This window comes from Coenobita brevimanus, chromosome 67 (genome assembly GCF_032717465.1).
Source record: "Coenobita brevimanus isolate Jiangsu-jjx chromosome 67, ASM3271746v2, whole genome shotgun sequence".
Classification (NCBI taxonomy): domain Eukaryota; kingdom Metazoa; phylum Arthropoda; class Malacostraca; order Decapoda; family Coenobitidae; genus Coenobita; species Coenobita brevimanus.
The window spans coordinates 20,024,026-20,041,828 of record NC_137020.1 but is presented as its reverse complement, the minus strand read 5'-3'; positions in this window follow the sequence as shown (position 1 = coordinate 20,041,828).

Sequence of the window (17,803 nt, the reverse complement as noted above, 5' to 3'; positions counted from 1 at the left end):
GATAAGATCAGGAATACGAATTAAAGGGACGAAAAAGGTTGTGGAAATTTCAAAGAAGGTACAGGAGAGGCGACTACAATGGTATGGACGTTTAATGAGTAGGAATGATGACTATGTGGGTAGAAGAGTGACGGGCATATAACTGAAGGGTAGGCGGAGAAGGGGTCGGCCGAGGAGATGGTGGATGGAGTGTATACAACGAGATATAAGGGAGAAGAATATAGCAGGGAATGCATTTGGACATGGAGGAGAATGGCGATGACTAGTCAGAAACAATGACCCCATTTAATCATGGGCAAAGCTGCAGAAGAAGGAGGTATATATATATATATATATATATATATATATATAAGAGAACTAGACTGTAGCACCAGTCGAGCAGGGCAGTACTCCCAAGGTGGATGGAAAGCTGATGACAGGGAGAGCTGGAACTCCCATTTAATCAGCACTCAGGACTAGTTCCTGACCATCCCCCTTTGCTGAACTTTTTCAGTGTTTCAGTAACACAGAGAGTAGGCCAGCATGCTCTCCAGTACAAGTTTCTCTAACTGTTAACACCAATCTACATGCACAGTACACACTACACTTCCTTTCAAAAAAAAAATATATATATATGCCACAACAATCAGGCCTCAGACTCCCCAGGGGAGGGGGGGGGCCATGAATGCCCCCATCCGCCCCTCTCCCGGTGACGGGTCAGCGAGATGCCTGGAACGACTGTCTGACTCACTTCTTCCTTTCTGCAACATTCACCGCCTTTCATCTAACATTCCCTCTGTCGAACACCACTCCTCCTCTAAACCTCACCTTCTCTTCCTGACAGAGATTCAGCTGTCTGAGGCAACTATTTTTTTTTTTTTTTTTTTTATGTGTTCGACTCTGGGCATAGGCTTCACAGCCTGCTGTCAAGGCCCAGCAGTCCTCCTACATACCATACATCTCTACATGTCACCACTTCGGCGCTAACACCCACCGTCCATATTGAATACATGCTAGGGCTGTCTCATACAGGACTGGTGTATTGGTATTAGCGGTGGTAATTTTACGACATGTCGGCGGGTCTTCTGGTAGATCAGTAAAGCCTGATTTAATGAAATTCAAATCCTTTAACTGTTCCCTGCCCCAGCGGGGATTTGAACCTGGGTCCGTTAGAACGGCAGGCCACCTCTCTACCGATTGAGCCACGCCTCCCCCATAATGATGGCAAGCCCATTTCTGTTTCCTCCTACTTTCTCTAAACTCTTTTTTAAAGCCAAAGGTGGCTGTTGTGTTTATGTACGCAACGACTTATCTTGCCCTCGTGTTCCTGAACTTGATTCTTCTGAATTCGCTACTCTCTGCCTTCGGCTTTCCTGTCATTCTCTGGCTAAATATATCTGCGCTGTTTACTTATCTCCTAATTTTTCTATCAAAAATTATTCGACTATCTTACTTCCACGATGGAACACATTCTATCCATTTCTCCTTTCTCTGAAACCTCCATTCTAGGAGATTTCAGTGTTAACCACCACCTTTGGCTCTCCTCTCCTTTCACTGATCCACCTGGTGAACAAGCCTACACCTTTTCTATCCTTAATGACCTTGTGCAGCTTGTACAGCACCCTACCAGTATCCCTGACTGCCTTGGAGAGAGCTCCAACATACTTGACCTCTTCCTTATAACTAATCCCTCTGCTTACGCTGTTAATCTTTCTTCTCCATTGGGCTCCTCCGATCACAACCTTATTACCTTGACCTGTCCTATCGCTCTGGTATGGCCTGTGGACCCCCCAAAGAAATGTCGACTGTGGCACTTTGAAGCTGCGGATTGGGAGGCCCTCAGGCATAACTTCTTTGATTAGCACTGAAATAATTATTCCTTCCATGGCCGCAAGGCATCTGAGTGTGCTTTGCGCATTACAGAGGTTATTCTTTCAGGCATGGAAGCATACATTCCCTTCTCATATCCTTTGTTTAATGCAAGAAAGCCTTGGTTTAATCACGCTTGTTCTAATGCTGTCCGAAACAAGGAGAGGGCCTATAAAAGGTATCAGAGCCAGCTCACTGCTGAATCACATCTTGTTTATGTTTGTTCCCAGAATCGTGCTAAGTCTGTTCCCTCTGCTAAAAATAATTTAGTCTATACTAAATGCTCTCAACTCTCCAGCTCGAATGCTTCCCGTTCCCTCTGGCACCTTGCCAAAAATCTTTCTAACATCTTTACCTCATCATCCTTCCCTCCTCTCTTCTGGTCTGATGGCTCTGTAGCTATTTTTCTACGGATAAAACAGATGTCTTCACTCAGACTTTCTCCTCCAATTCCACCTTTGACAATTCCTGAGCTGTTTCTCCATCACTTCCCCCCTCTGACTTCCTCATGGCTGATATTAAAATTTCTTCAGCTGATGTATTTTCTGCCATCACTGGCCTTAATACTAACAAGGAATATGGGCGTGATGGAGTCCCTTCTGTTATCCTCAAGAAATGTGCTTCTGCACTTACACCCTGCCTAGGTAAAGTCTTTCGCCTTTGTATTTCAACTTCTACCTTTCCTTCTTGCTGGAAGTTTGCTCTCATTCAGCCAGTCCCAAAGAAGGGTGACCATTCCCAACCCTCTAACTATCGTCCAATTGCTTTAACATCCTGTGTCTCAAAAGTTTTTGTGTCAATTCTTAACAGAAAAACTTTAAAGTATCTTTCCTATCACAACCTTCCTTCTGATCGTCAGTATGGGTTCCGTCAGGGAAGCTCCACTGGCGATCTTCTCACCTACCTTTCAGACTCATGGTAATCCTCCTTTCGGGACTTTTGTGAAAGCTTTGCCATTGCACTTGACATTTCAAAGGCTTTCGATCGAGTCTGGCATAAATCTTTAATTTCCAAACTGCCCTCTTACGGTTTCTATCCTTCTCTCTGTGCCATCGTCTATAGCTTCCTTTCTGGTCGTTCTATAGCCGCTGTTGTAGACGGCCATCGCTCTTCTCCTAAATCTACGTTCCTTAGGGCTCTGTCCTTTCACCAACTCTCTTCCCTTTATTCGTCAGGGGCCTTCTAAACTGTACATCTAACCCTGTCCTCTCGTATGCTTATGATTCCACTCTTCACCTTTTCATTCGGTTCTCGCAGCATCCATCTCAGCAGTTACTTCAACAAACAAAGGATGAGGCTATGGAACACCTAATGTCTGACTTGGCTCGCATCTCTGACTGGGGTAAAAATAATCTTGTTCTTTTTAATGCATCAAAAACTCAGTTTTTGCACCTAGCAACCTGACACAATCTTCCACAGGAGTACCCACCAATGTTTAATAATATCCAGGTCAATCCTGCATCACCCTTGAACATGCTTGGGGTTTCATTCCCTCGGGACATATCTTGTAAAGATCATACTGAATCTCTTGTAAAATCTGCTTCCAAGAGACTGGGTGTGCTAAGCTGACTCCATACCTTCTTTACCCTTGCACAGTTGTTGACTTTATACATGGTTTTTATTCGCCCCTGTGAAGAGTACAACTATCATATGTGGAGAGGCTCCCCACACACTGCTCTCCTCAATTGGGTGGAGTCAAATGCTTTTCGTCTTATTATATATAGATAGATAGATAGATAGACAGATAGATAAATAGACAGATAGATAGATAGATAGATCCTATATATATATTTATATTAAACACACTTGCAGCATGGAGGGGAACACAGAACAAAGGAAGAATGTTAGTCCGGAGAATATTGCTTTACAGGTAATTCTGTTAACAACTTATTACATTTAAGAAGACTAAAACTCATGTTAATGTTTTTCTCATATGTGCCAGAAACTAATCATGAATCAGTTACATTTCTTTCATCGAAGCTTTTTGACCTTGTTAGTATCTTCGAACCTGCTCTATTGTTGTGGTGATCATTGGATGTTTTGTGTTGGAATAAATCACTGCTCTTTTGTGCCATCCTACTATACATAAGTTGTGAGATCCTAGTTTCTGAGTCTTTTCATTTGCGTCCTATAAAGAAGTATCAAAATTTTTACATGAAATGTTAGACACATCACCTAACTTGCCAGATGGGCTATTATTGATGAGAGGTTTTGTTGATGGTTTTCATACATGAAAGCTATATGGACGGTTGAAGACTTACGTACTCAGCGTCAACTCAGTACGATGTTCAGCCACAGATAAGGTTTACTCGTTTTTGGGGAGAGGGGCGAAGTTAGGAAGTAGGAGACGAGAGAAATATGTGAGAGAAGTTAGAGGAAAGGGAGCTATCGCTCAGGTTTATTGTTTAGGGAACGTGTTTGTGTGTATCGACTGCAAGGCAACGTATGACGCGAAAAAATATTTTAAAAAATAGAATAAACTGGGGTAGTGTAATTTATAAATGTTTGGTGAGTTATACTTAAAGCATGTCACCTTGGACTTATATCTAATATTCTGCTTTAAAAAGAAATTTCGTCACATCCCTCTAAAACTGCCTCACTATGAATCTCATATTTTTTCAATGCAGGGAAGAAGGAACCATTGGCCAGAAGCCCGCAAGACAGTTCCCTCCAAGAAAAAACAAAGACAAAACAAAGAACCAAATTCAAGATCTGATCATTTCGAGATGTCTGAACAACCTGCGTTTGAAAGACCGGAGGTCATAGGCAGTAGCAAATACAGACAGAGGAAGACAGTTCCAGAGTTGACATGTTGCATAATATCAAGCACTAGGAGGAACGGTTAACTCTTGCATTAGAGAGTTGGACAATAGGAATGAGAGTTTGTTTCTAGACGGGTGCTACGCGCCGCCGAAGTGGTGGTGGGATCCAAGCAGACAGTTCAGAGGAGCAATGGCCATTAAAGTAGCGACAGAAGAGAGATCAAGATTCAACAGCGTGGTGAAGAGATAGAGATTGAAGGAAGCCGGTAAGAGGAGAAGAGTTATGAGACAAAAAGCCTTTGATTTTCTTTTTTTTTTTTTTTTTTTTTTTTTTAAGAACTGCACGTAGGGACTATCCCCACACGAGAGTTGTACTCCACACAGGGGTGAATAAAACCCGTGAATATAGTCAACAACTGCGTAGGGGCAAAAAACGCACGGAGTTGGCTTAGCACACCTAATCCCTTGGAAGCGGATTTTACAAGAGAGGTAACATGATTTATCCAAGATATATCCCGAGAAAATGAAACCCTAAGTATGTTTAAAGATGATGCAGATTCCGCTGGATACTGTTAATGTTTAGAGGATATTCCTCCAGTAGATTTTGACAGACTGAAAAATGTAAAAACAGAGTATTCGATACATTAAAAACAGCAATCAGAGATGTGAGCCAAGTGATACATTAGGTGTGCCATAGCCTCATCCCTTGTTTACTGAAGTAAATGCTGAGATGGAAGCTGCAGGAAGTGACTGGAACGGTGAAAGGTGGAGTCATCAGTGTATGGGTTGATAGGTAAGATGCATAACTTAGGTCATTGCTGAATAAAAGGAAAAGAGTTGGTGACAGAACAGAGCTCTAAGGATCACCAATAATGATAGCTCTAGGAGAAGAACAGTGGCCGTCTACAACAGCAGCTAAAGAACGACCAGAAAGGAAGCTAGGTATGACGGTACAAATAGAATGATAGAAACCGTAAGAAAGCAGTTTGCAAATTAAAGATTTATGCCAGACGACAGAGGGCCTTTGAGATATCAAGTGCAATGGAAAAGCTTTCGCCAAAGTCCCGAAAGGAGGATGACCAGGAGTCTGAAAGGTAGGTCAGAAGATCGCCAGTTGAGCGTCCCTGATAGAACCCATTCTGACTATCGGAGAGAATTATGATAGGAAAGATGTTTTAAAAATTTTTGTTAAGAATAGTTTCAGGGTGATAGTTAAAGGGCTGACAATGGCCACCTTTCTTTGGGACAGACTTAAACGCCACCTTTCTTTGAGACAGGCTGAAAAGAAGCACACTTCTAGCAAGAAGGAAAGGCAACAGTTGACAGAAAAAGGCGAAAGAGTTTACCTAGGCAGGGTGTAAGCACAAAGGCACAGTTCCTGAGCACAACATGAGGGCCCTCATCAGGGCCAAATGCCATGCTATTACTGAGGCCAGTGATGGCAGAAAAATACACCAAGCGAATAAATTTCAGTGCCAGCAATAAGGGAATGAAAGGAGGGAAGTGTTGGAAGAACAGCACCGGAATCGTCTGAGGTGGAATGGAAGGAGAAAGTTTGAGCGAAGAGTTATGCTTTATCTGTAGAAGAAACAGTTACAGGGTCACCAGAGTAGAAACGAGGAGGGAAAGAAGATGAGGTAAAGTTGTTATAAAGGTTTTTGGCGAGGTGCCAGAAGGGGTGGGAAGAATTGGAGTTGAAAACTTTAGAGCATTTAGTACGAATAAAATTATCCTTATCAGAGCGAAGAACAAACTTTGCACGACTCTAGGCAGTAACATAGCAGAGATGAGATACAAGAGTGGGTTGGGTCCAGTTCATTTTGTAGGCTCTTTCCTTGTTGTGGACAGCATTATAACAAGAATGATTAAACCAGGATTTTTTGAATTAGTCACAGGATAAGAGAAAGAAATGTATGCCTCCATGCCTGAAAGAATAACCACTGAAATTCGTAAGGCACACTCAGAGGGCCCGCGGCCTTTAAAGCAACAATTATTTCAGGGAAGATCAAAGTAGTACTGCCTGAGGGCCTCACAATCAGCAGTTCCAAAGTGCCAAAGCCACCGTTTCTTGGGAGGGTCCACAGGCCCCACTGCAGCTAAAGGACAGGTTAAAGTGATAAGGATTAGCAGTGAGGAGGAGATCAGGTATGTTGGAACTCCCTCCAAGATAGTCAGGGATACGGGCAGGGTGCTGTAGAAGCTGCTTTTTGTCATTAAGGATAGAAAAGATGAAGGCTTGTCCACCAGGTGGATCAGTGAAAGGAGAGGTGAGCCAAAGGTGATGGTAATCATTGGAATCTCTGAGAATGGTGATTCCTGAGAAAGGATTGATAGGATGTGTTCCATCCTTGAAGTAAGGTAGTCCAAGAATTTTTCATAGTCAGTTGAATTAGGGGATAACTAAACAGCACAGATATAATGAGTCAGAGAATAGCAGGATAGCCGAAGCCATAGAGTAGAGAATTCAGAAGATTCTAGTTCAGAAATACAAGAGCAATATATATGGTTGCATACATATACACAACAGCAAACTTTAGCCTTGAAGTGAGTATTGAGAAAGAGGAGGATACAGACTACAGTTAGCTATCCGTCGCCTCAGAGAGTTGAGTCTCTGTGAGGAGGAGAAGGTGAGGTTTAGAGGAGGAGAGGTGATGTTTAACAAAGAGAAAGTTAGAGAAATGGCTGCGAATGCTGCAGAAACGAAGCGAGTCAGACAACCGTTCCAGGCATTTCGCCTGGTCGTCACCGAGAAAGGGGCGGATGGTGGGGGCTATTATTGTATCCACCCCTCCTCCATGGGAACCCCGAAGCTTGGGGTTGAGATGCCATTTTTGAAAATAATAATAATAATAATAATAATAATACGAAGCGTTGTGTGTAATGTACATGTAGTTTGGTGTTGACAGTTAGGGGAACTTTTATTTGAGAGCATGCTGGCCTACTCTCTGTGTTAATGAAACACTGAAAAGTTCAACAAAGTGGGATGGTCAGAAGCTAATCTCGAGGGCTGATGTAACGGGAGATCCAGCTCTCCCTGCCAACAGCATTCCATCTACTCAATAGGAATCCTATAATCTCTCTCTCTCTCTCTCTCTCTCTCTCTCTCTCTCTCTCTCTCTCTCTCTCTCTCTCTCATACACAAAAAATCAGAGCCCTGCCTTACTACTCTCTCTCTCTCTCTCTCTCTCTCTCTCTCTCTCTCACACACACACACACACACACACACACACACACACACACACACACCGCTCGCTGGCGCAGTGGTAACGTTCTCGCTTGCCATCTGGTAGACGGGAGTTCGCGCCTCCCTCAGGTTGCGAAAAGTTTCAAAGACAAAGTGGGTGGTTACTGTCCCCCTTGAGCAAGGGGACGGGTGTGTGGGTGTGTGAAGGTCACAGCCTTGCCCTTAGATCGGACTATATGAGCTCTCAGCTCCCTTCCGGGAGGGTAAAAGCTGACGATCACGACCATCAAGTGATCCTGACCGACCCGGTGAATTACACACACAAACACACACACACACACACACACACACACAAACGCACCTCATCGCCGCCTGCTGCCCTGTGAAGTGAAAGCAGCAATCACCTGCCTTCTGTCTTTCTCTCTGACAATTTTTTTTTTATTATTTTATGCATGGAAGAAGGAACCAAAGGCCAGGAGACTGCAAATCGTTCCTTCCAAGACGAGAACAAAAACAATACAGAAGAGAGCCAAATTCAAGATCCGTTCATTTCGAGATGCTTGGACACACTGTTTTTGAAAGACACGAGGTCATAGGAAGCAGGAAATACAGACAGAGGGAGACAGTTCCAGAGTTGACCTGTTGCATAAATGAAGGACTGGGAGTAACGGTTAGCTCTTGCATTAGAGAGCTGGACAGAAAAGGGATGAGAGTTTGCTGCTAGACGGGTGCTACACGCCCGTTGTAGTGATGGAGGAATGCATGCAGACAGTTCAGAGGGGCAGTGACCTTTGAAGTAGCGATAAAAAAGATAAAGATGCAACAGTGCGGCGAAAAAACAGAGGTTGAAAGGAGTCAGTAAAAGGAGGAGAGTTAATGAGACGTAAAGCTTTTGACTCCACCTTGTTGAGAAGAGCTGTATGTGGGGAGCCTCCCCACACATGAGAGTTGTACTCTACACAGGGGGGAATAAAACCCGTGTATAAAGTCAACAACTGTGCAGGGGTAAAGAGGGTACGGGGTTGGCTTAGCACACCTAATCTATTGGAAGCAGATTAGATAAGAGATGTAATATGATCTTTCCAAGATAAATCCCGAAAGAATGAAGCCCCAAGTATGTTTAAGGATGATGAAAGATTCAGCTGGATATTATTAAACATTAGAGGGTACTCCTATTGAAGATTCTGTCCGGTTGATAGGTGTAAGAACTGAGTCTTTGGTGATTAAAAACAACCAGATTACTTTTACCCCAGTCATAGATACGAGCCAAGTCAGACAATAGGTGTGCCGTAGCCTCATCCTTTGTTTGTTTAAGTAACTGCTGAAACGGACGTTGCGGGAACCGAATTTAAAAGTGAAGGATGGAATCATAAGCATATGAGTGGATAGGGTTAGATGTGCAACTCAGGTCATTGATGAATACAAGGAAGAGAGTTGGTTATAGGACAGAGCCCTGAGGAACACAACTGTTGATAGATCTAGAAGAACGGTGGCCGTCTACAACACAGCTACAGAACGACCAGAACGGGACCTTTAGATGAAGGCACAGATAGAAGGATAGAAACCGTAAGAGGGCAGTTTGGAAATTAAAGATTTTTGCCAGACTTAATCGAAAGCCTTGAGATGTCAAGTGCAATGGCAAAGCGTTCGTCAAAATCCCAAAAGGAGGATGACCAGGAGTCTGAGAGGTACAGTAGGTGGGAAGATAGCCTGTGGAGCGTCCCTGACGGAACCCATACTGATGATTGGAAAGAAGGTTGTGATAGGAAAGATGCTTCAATATATTTATGTTAAGAATAGGCTCGAAAACTTTTGAGACACAGGATGTTAAAGCAATTGGGCGGTAGTTAGATGGTTGGGAATGGTTACCCTTCTTTGGGACTGGCTGAATGAGAGCAAACTTCCAGCAAGAAGGAAAGGTACAAGTTGATTGACAAAGGTGAAAGAGTTTACCTAGGCAGGGTGTAAGCACAGATGCACAGCTCTTGAGGACAACAGGAGGAACCCCCTCAGGCTCATATGCCTTGTTAGTATGAGGCCAGTGATGGCAGAAAATACATTAGTTGAAGACATTTTAATGTCAACCATGAGGAAGTTAGAGGGGGATAATTGATGGAGGAACAACACCAGATTCATCTAAGGTGGATTTGAAGGAGAGAGTCTGAGTGAAGAGATTTGCTTTATCAGTTGAAGAAATAGCTACAAAGCCATCAGGGTGGAAAAGAGGAGGGAGGGATGATGAGGTAAAGTTGTCAGAAAGGTTTTTGGCAGGGCGCCAGAAGGAGAAGGAAGAATTCGAGTTGAAGAGTTGAGAACATTTAGTTCGGGTGAAATTATTTTTAGCAGAGCAAAGAATAGACTTAGCACGATTCTGGGCAGAAACTTAAAAAAGATGTGATTCAGCGGTGGGTTGGCTCCAGTTCATTTTATAGGCCCTCTCCTTGTTATGGATAGCATTAGAACAAGCGCCAAAAGATATTAGAAAGAAACTGAGAGGGTAACTTCCGTTAAATGCAAGGGAGACTGAGATGGCTCTGGGCCATGGAAGCTAAATCATTCCAGGGAAAATCAAAGAAGTACAGCTGAGGGCCTCCCAATCAGCAGCTCCAAAGTGCAGCAACTGACATTTCTTTGGAGGGTCCACAGACCGTACTGGAGCGATAGGACATTGAGGTAATTAGGTTGTGATTGGAGGAGCCCAACGGAGAGGAAAAATTAACAGTTGTAAGCAGAAGGATTAGTTGTATGGAAGAGGTCATGTTGGAGCTTTCTCCAAGGCAGTCAGGGATATGGGTAGTGTGCTGTACAAGGTGCACTAGGTCATTTAGGATAGAAAAGATGTAGGCTTGTTCAACAGGTGGATCAGTGAAGGGAGAAGAGAGCCAAAGGTGGTGGTGAACATTGAAATCTCATAGCATGGAGATTTCAGAGAAAAGAGAAACGGATAGAATGTGTTCCATCGTAGAAGTAAGATAGTCGAAGAATTTTTCATAGCAGAATTCGGGGATAGGTAAACAGTACAGATATATTTAGTCAGAGAATGACAGGAAAGCCGAAGCCACTGAGTAGAGAATTTAGAAGAATCAAGCTCAGAAACACGAGAACAAGATAAGTTGTTGGTACATATCCACAACAGCCACCTTTGGCTTTGAAATGGGTATCGAGAAAACAGGAGCATATAGAGAAGAGTTTGCTGTCAGTTGCCTTAGACAGCTGAATCTCAGTTAAGAAGAGAAGGCGAGGTTTAGAGGAGGAGAGGTGGTGCTCAACGGAGAGAAAGTTAGAGGAAAGGCCGCGAATGTTGCAGAAATGAGGAAGAAGTGAGTCAGACAGTGGTTTCATGAAATTCGTTGAGTCATCACCGGGGGATGGGAGGATGGTGTGGGCATTTACGGTCCACCCCCTCCCTCAAGGACTCCGAGGCTTGGTTATTAGATGCCATTTTGGTTTAAATTTTGGATAGGAAGTGTAGCGTGTAATGTGCATGTAGTTTGGTGTTGACAGCTAGAGAAACTTGCATTGGAGAGCATGTTGGCCTACTCTCTGTGTTACTGAAACACTGAAAAAGTACTGCAAGGGGGGGGGGGTGCTCAGGAACTAGTCCCGAGGGCTGATGAAACTGGAGCTCAAGCTCTCCCTTTCATCAGCTATCCATCCACCTTAGGAGTACTGCTCCGCTCGACTGATGCTAAAGTCTACTATCTATTTATATCCAGAAGCTTGAATCCCATAAATGGTGGCCACAAACAAATCATCTCTATATAGCTCTTTCCTCTGCCATTTGGCTGCCCATTCTCCAACACTCTTTCATATCAAAGTATCTCCATTCAGTTCCTCCACCCAATCCTTAGTCTCCTTTTTCTCAGTTACATACACTCTTCCAGATTGTTTGTTATTCTCCATCTTTTCTACATGACCACCTCTTCTCAGAATATTTATCTTATGTTTTAAGTGATACCCACCTTACCACCAAAACGCTCCTTCACTTACTCATTTGTTTCCTTGTCTGTCTCCCCATGTAACATCACATAGCTCCTCACAAGTAACTCATCTGACGTGCAGGCATTTAATTAGCTGTTTGAACATAGTGGTATTCTACACTGTAGGAATAATTATAAATCTATACTAGTTGTAATGAATCAGGTCTAAAGACTGTTTAACTTACACAGCTATCTTTACTTGCAGGAAAACATAAGAGTGTGTAGGCATAAAAAAAATCTTCGACAGTAGCTGTGGGTCAGATAAGTCTTCAGTTAATACATCAGTCTGTTCTTAACAAAGAATCACAAAAATAAATTCAAGCCTCTTATCGAAATGAATCACAGTGTCACCTAATTATTCTACCACAATTCTTATGGTTCAAAAATCATGAACTGTGTAAAACAAGAACTTTATTAAGTTACATTTGCAGTCCTGTTTGAAATATTATGGTGTTTAATTTCTCTCACAATCCATTCTGATTATAGATTGTCCGCAATGAAATGTCCTTATTTTTTGTACTTTGGCATTCGATATTAGGTAGTTCAACGGCAGAATTCTAACGAGATTGTAGATCGACATTATTTAGGGATGGCACTGACATCCCATATCTTAACCCCACAGCTGCTACGTACTTCATATAATGGAAAACATGTAACTGTTATATACATCATATGAGCAAGTTATTTATTTTTTTTTTTTTAATGGGTGCGTTTCTAATGCTGTTTGGCATTTCAACTGAGCTATTTCCGTCACCGCCGTGCGTCCCACCACCACCCACGCATCCTCAGTATCTCCCTATTACTATGGTCCTTTCACCACAAGAACTCCGTTCAGGGTGGGGCCTACCTGGTGAATCACCTTTAGCGATACTGCCAAATCAACCGTAGTACATGCCTCTCTCTCTCTCTTATTTCCCATCTATGTGCTATTTGAAATTGTTTTTTATATTCTGTATATAATAAAGGAAGCTATATAGAACACTGAGTATCAATTTTTAGAATTATAACAACGATTTGAATGAATTCTACGACACGTGGCAGGGCTTTTTTCCCATGTTGCCACGCCGAGGTCGGAAAGGGACCCAGGGTCAGAGAAAGGATTATAGGCCTACAGGGGAAACCTCTTAAAAATAAAACGCGCCTAGACATTTACCTCATAGGTGGTGTGGAAAAAAAGTTGAAAATAAATAATAAATATATACAATATATATATATATATATATATATATATATATATATATATATTTTTATATATATATATATATATATATATATATACAATATATATATATATATATATATATATATATATATATAGAGAGAGAAAGAGAGAGAGAGAGAGAGAGAGAGAGGGAGGGAGGGAGGGAGAGAGAAACAGGTGGGATGGGGGTAGGTAGGGAGACAGAGTGATAATCCGATAATTGGTGGTCAAATTGGCAACTTCGCACTCGGGGGAATTCCAACTTCTGCCACACCCTGAATGGACTTCTTGCTGCGAAAGGACCATAGTATGGAGGGGGAGAGGTCAGAGGCACAATTTCATTACTTCACCATGGCAGAACTGAGAAAAATAATGAGCTCATAAATATTTTTCCTATAGTTTTTGATGCACGCTTTCATTTCAAAATTCCCGTTTTCTTTGCACATTTGGGGGAAGACCAGGAAACTTAATGCAGCACTTGTTGAAAATTATGATACTTCGTAACTCAAACATGGAGATATAAAATTTTTTAAAAACATCTAGCATAATTTTCATGCTCTTTTTATACCTAAAACATCACCTAAAGTAGCTAAAACATAACGTTGGCATGTTAATATATAATCGTCATAAATCCTGCTTTCTCCAAATTTCCCTTCTTTCTTAGACCCTTCTAGCTCTAAAAATGGCAAAGCTGATCACTTTTTTTTCTCTCTCCTACGGGAGGGTTTCATTCTGCACTGGGTCAGAAGCACGTTAAATACTGCTCAAAAAGGTCAAAGGTAATAGGTGGGAAGTAGGTAAACCTTAGTTTTCATCTTATTTAGACAAAATTTGATAGAACGGTAAAGGGTGGGCAGGGGCAGGTATTTCAGTTTCAAAGAAAAAAAAGTTCTGAAATAACGGTCACGAGACAGTGCCACACTTTCAGCCCCTTAACTCAAAATGGTTTTATTTAGTTTGGATTAAACTTCGTGGAGTGATTTAGGGTCAAACATATATAAAATTGTTCTGAGAACAATTGGACAAGATCAGTGTCACAAGGCAAGGTCAACTTAAACGTTTTTACCTAATTTAAACCAAACTTAGAGGAGGTGTTCGTGCTCATGCAATGATTAAATATTAGAAGCTCGAGAACAGTCGTTCAGAGGTAAAGATCACAGAACTAAGTCCGAAATTCGGTCATAGAACGATAGCAAGGTGTGGGTGATGTGCTCTCTCAGTGTTCCTTCTCACTATTTTCTCCAAAGAATTTTATGCCGTTCAAGTTAGGCTTTTCGACCGGAAGTAAGTCAGAGCCTTCATCTATCCCTTCAGTACTATGATGATCGAAGTTGCATAACTTGTGAAAATCTCTGGAGCTTTCTTACACAGAGGCCAAAAAAAGTGAAGCAAACATTAAAAAAAAAAGAAAAAGGAACATTTAGTGAGACGTATGCAGATGTAGGGATGGTCGAGATAATAAAACCACATGTCATACCATTCGTATTGTTTCTAAAGGCATACTTTTCTGTGCTGCATGATTAGTTGAAACTTATATGATTATCATGACATTTTTCGGTTGCATTACGCTGCTCAGTAATGGCATATATTGTAGTCAAAACAAAATTGAGAGATAGGGTTTCATTTTATTTTACTGCCTTGCTCTTGCTCCGATAGTTTTTAGCTCACTGCCATCCTAAATCTTCAAACATTTTATTATTTTTTTCCTCTGAATATGTACTATAACTTGACATCAACTCCATACCACTTCCTCCTAAGTATACTGTACAGTAGTTGAATCGTAAGTGTTGTGTCAATTCCTATTACAGCTCAGCATTCAAGATTAAGAGGTGCCACTTTTATACCAATATACTTGGACACTTCATTGTTAAAGCACGATATTTTTTTTACATCCATGTTCGCAAAGCAAGAGCAGGAATTGTTAAAGCTGTGTGTGTGTGTGTGTGTGTGTGTGTGTGTGTGTGTGTGTGTGTGTGTGCTTTTTACCTGTCTGTGTGTTGCTGTTTGTGTATATTCGTTTCTGTTTTTATTCTGTGTGGTTTTTTTTATTTCTCTGGTGTATGTAACATTGTCTCTACAACTGTGTGTGAATTTGTCTGTGTGCGTGTTTGAATGTGTGTGTGTGTGTGTGTGTGTGTGTGTGTGTGTGTAGGTCTGTCTGTCTGTCTCTGTCTCTGTGCATGTATGAGTGTGTCTCTCTCTGTTTCTCTCTGTCAGTGTATTTATGTATCTGTCTGCCTGTTTTTATGTGTATGAGTGTGTCTGTGCTTATCTGTTTGCTGTCTGTATGTCGGTCTGTGTGCTTGTCTGCATGAGTGTCTGTATATCTATCTGTGTGTGTGAGCATGTGTGTGAGAGTCTGTCTGCATGTGTACGTGTCTCAGTGTCTCCATGTATGTCTGTCCTTGTGTGCATCTCAGTGTCTGGTAGTGTGAATATCTGAGTGTTTTTGTGTCATTGTGTGTGTGTGTGTGTGTGTGTGTGTGTGTGTGTGTGTAATTCACCGGGTCGGTCAGGATCACTTGATGGTCGTGATCGTCAGCATTTTACCCTCCCGGAAGGGAGCTGAGAGCTCATATAGTCCGATCTAAGGGCAAGGCTGTGACCTTCACACACCCACACACCCGTCCCTTTGCTCGGGTGTGTGGGTGTGTGTGTGTGTGTGTGTGTGTGGGTGTCATTGTGCCTGCATGTGTGTCTCCGTGTGTTTTTACGTTTGCGTGTGTATGTGTGCATGTTTCAGACTCTGTGATTCTGTGTGTGTATTCTTCTGTGTGTCTGTGCTTCTGTCTATGTGTCTGCATGTCTGTTTGTGAATATCTTAGCATATCTGTCTGAATTTGTACTTTTGTCTGCTTGTGTCATTGTGTGTGTGTGTGTGTGTGTGTGTGTGTGTGTGTGTGTGTGTGTTTCTGTCTATCTGTCAATCAGTCTGTCTGTCTGTCTGTCTGTCTGTCTGTCTGTTTCTGTCTGTTTGTCTGATTGATGTGTCTGCCTTCCTGTCTGTCTGTGATTTGTGTGTCTGCCTTCCTGTCTGTCTGTCTGTTTGTGTATTTGTGTGTCTCCCTTCCTGTCTGTCGGTCTGTTTGTGTATTTGTGTGTCTGTCTGGCCGTCTAACAGTCTTTGTTTCTTCTTTCGTGTACGTCTTTCTGTATGTGTGTTAGTGTCTGGCTGTTTGTGTGTCTCGTTATTCTGTGTACGTCTGAGTCTGCCTGCACCTCTCTCTCTCTCTCTCTCTCTCTCTCTCTCTCTCTCTCTCTATCTATCTATCTATCTATCTATCTTTGTACGTGTGTGTGTGTGTGTGTGTGTGTTTAATGATAATAAAAATGTTATTAATTATCTTCGGTCATTTGTAAATTACAGCCACTGGCTAAAACTACACAAGTCGTTAACCTAGCACTCTAACCTCAGGGGGTCAACAGGGTGCACTTTCAGGAACACTGGCACACTACCAAGCCTCACAGGAACTGGAGTCAGAAATAGGCACAAGGGGACAGAACGACTAATCCACAACCCGCCGGGTTTCGAATCCCTTGTGGGACTGCCTCAGCGCGCCTTGAGCTACACCAGACAGGGGAGAGCTCACATCCCTCCCTCACTGAAGTTGCGCTGCTTGAGCAGAGATAGAACTCAGTAACTTGGAAGTCGAGTGCACTATCCACCGAGTCATCACGTCTGTGTGTGTGTGTGTGTGCGTGTGTGTGTGTGTGTGTGTGTGTGTGTGTGTGTGTGTGTGTGTGTGTGTGTGTGTGTTTCCAACAGTGTTGGGGAAATTCTTCAGAGAGAGAGAGAGGGGGGGGGGATTTCAGTTACACCTATTACTTGTTTTGCACTGATTTTCCTACTAGTTGCGTAGGTCTACTATAGCCTTACTATTTCCTAATTGAAAACTTTTTTGGTGCTGGTCGTAGTCTAGGCGAAACAAGCCCCATTTATGGAGTTTTCATTCACTTTGCTCACTCAAACAGTACAGTTCTATGAATCATATATGTCCGACGTAGAAAAACATGGCATACTGCTACAGTGAGATGGGTGTGGTGCAGTGCTAGAGCATTGGATAATGATTCCAATAGTCGAAAGTAAAATCCCACCTGCAGGAGGAGGTATTTGTTTGATATGTATATTTGGTTTCTTTGTCTACCGTAAGTGCGTGTATAGGTAATTCATCTTTTGTTTTTGAGGGTAAACATTACACACAAAAATATCGTATGGCCATTAGTCGTGCTGTCCGTCTTGGATGTAGAGGTTATCAGGGGTAAAGCTGTTGAGAGGACTAATGTATAAAGAAAAACCTGCAATTATAAATGTACAATATTCATTTTTATTCGAATAATCACATTAATACAAAAAGATATCATATACTTGTACTCGAAAACATCTATGATTTCAGACCCCGAATTTCTAGACGAAGAACTGCAAATGATTCATAGCATAGGGAAGAATTTTAAATATCCACTTAGCATGCTAACCCAGTACCACAATATAGCTAGGAACCAACCAAGCCAGCCAAAGAACCCTAGTTCTTCACCTCCATGAGAATTTTCTTTATATTGTTCGCTTATTGAAAAAAACATAATATACATGTAACTTTCAAAAACGAGACGTCGTAAAAAATCCCCACCAGGGATAACCCATCACACAAGGCAGGTGTTTTTTATGTAATTCGATGCAAAAACTTAAAATACAGACAAGGTACGTGAAATCCATCTTAGACAAATTACCTACCAACAAAGCTCCAGGCCCAGATGGAATTCCGCCAATTGTTTAAAAAAGTGTTTTGCCTCTGTTCTTGCAAAATTATTCAGACTATGCATACGTACTTCT